Here is a 1,444-nt window from a genome sequence, read left to right as displayed (position 1 = left end):
CGAACCGTCCATTCCAGTTTTTGATGAAAGTTCAGTTGACACGTTGTAGGAATAACAGCCTCTTCCTTCTATTAGTCTGCATCTCTTGCGTCCTGCTGAGTAGGGTTTCATTTTCTGGTCTCTTTGTTATTTCATCTTCACTGTCACTGTCTCGCTGTCTGTGAATATTTCGCCGTTTATATATGTTCATTACTGCTTGATACGGCCTGGTATCATCTTGTCTGTCATCCTCACTCTCATATTCTTCAGGCCCAGTGCAGGATCGTCTATCACTTAGGCAGACAGCCTCAGCCATTTCCTCGACACAAAAGGCACTGTATCACTGCAACAGTCGAGAACAAATTCACAATATCCAGCTGCAGCAGCCACGTGCCAACACGATCGAAGAGTCGGAGCAACACGTCCACCTCGCATCATGCAGCAGACCGCACTAAGTACCTAATTTCATCCTCATAGTTTCCAACCTTGTGCTTCAAACTCACATTGTATCTTGTACTACCCAAGTCCCAATATTAATACTAAAGACATATATCCTTACCGAGCCCATCCTCCTGTTTAGGTAGTATTTATAATAACGATGAGGACCATAGTATATACCGACGAACAACGAAATTAGAGAGTAGACATCTGAACTATTGAGTTGGACAAACCGGAAAACTATTTATTTACTTGTGTTTCTTTGACTAACCAAACTAACCTAACCTTCCTAGGACCAAAACACAATATCTGAGGCCTAATATAGTACATATGTGTGCTATATTATGCCTAGGAATATTTAAGTTTGTTTTCTTTCATTTAATTGAAAATAATTCCTTACTAGTCAGTATACTACTATCTATAAGCCAAGAACGTATGAATTCTTGACGATTGACGACCGTCACAATGGGGAACTATTTCAACAGGAGGATGAGAAAGTGTTACCAGGCGGGTGACACTTTCTCTACAAGTGGGTGGGAAGCTGCATAATAAATTAACTAAACTCTTGCAGAAGATAATTTATAATACTTTACACTTAATACAGATTTATTGTTCAGTATAAAAGATTATGATATTGTAAAGGGTTTATAATCAAATTTAAGCTCCTAAAGATACAATTTCGCATGATAAATATTTTAAAACAACACCGGGCCTGTCCGGGAGTTGAACCCGGGACCTCTCGCACCCTAAGCGAGAATCATACCCCTAGACCAACAGGCCACTGAGAGAATTGCAATATATATGACAACTAAATCATTAGAAAGTGAAGCCTCTTACGTCGGCAGCAGCAACAGGAGGACCAGTCTCCCCGGGAGCCAAGCAAGCCACAACTACCAGCTGTCAACCCAAGATGGTTTAGTTTAGTTTCTCAAATGGTGATGAAAGGAAGTTTGTTAGGCCTATTAATGAACTCCTTACCAAGGGCGAGGCTGTCCGTACTGTCACCTAACGAGTTACTGGCCAGAGC

At 41.1% G+C, this 1,444-nt stretch overlaps 1 non-coding gene across 1 annotated transcript; it reads right to left on the bottom strand.

Moving 5' to 3' along the window:
* Window positions 1-1,125: 1,125 nt before the first annotated feature.
* On the bottom strand, window positions 1,126-1,197 carry TRNAP-AGG (transfer RNA proline (anticodon AGG)). The gene has a single exon. It is a non-coding gene; the product is annotated as a tRNA-Pro (tRNA).
* Between the last annotated feature and the right edge of the window lie 247 nt (window positions 1,198-1,444).

The sequence above is a fragment of the Procambarus clarkii genome, chromosome 43 (assembly GCF_040958095.1).
Source record: "Procambarus clarkii isolate CNS0578487 chromosome 43, FALCON_Pclarkii_2.0, whole genome shotgun sequence".
NCBI lineage: Eukaryota > Metazoa > Arthropoda > Malacostraca > Decapoda > Cambaridae > Procambarus > Procambarus clarkii.
The sequence above is the reverse complement of the archived record's forward strand: the minus strand, read 5'-3'. Positions and strand labels throughout refer to the sequence as shown.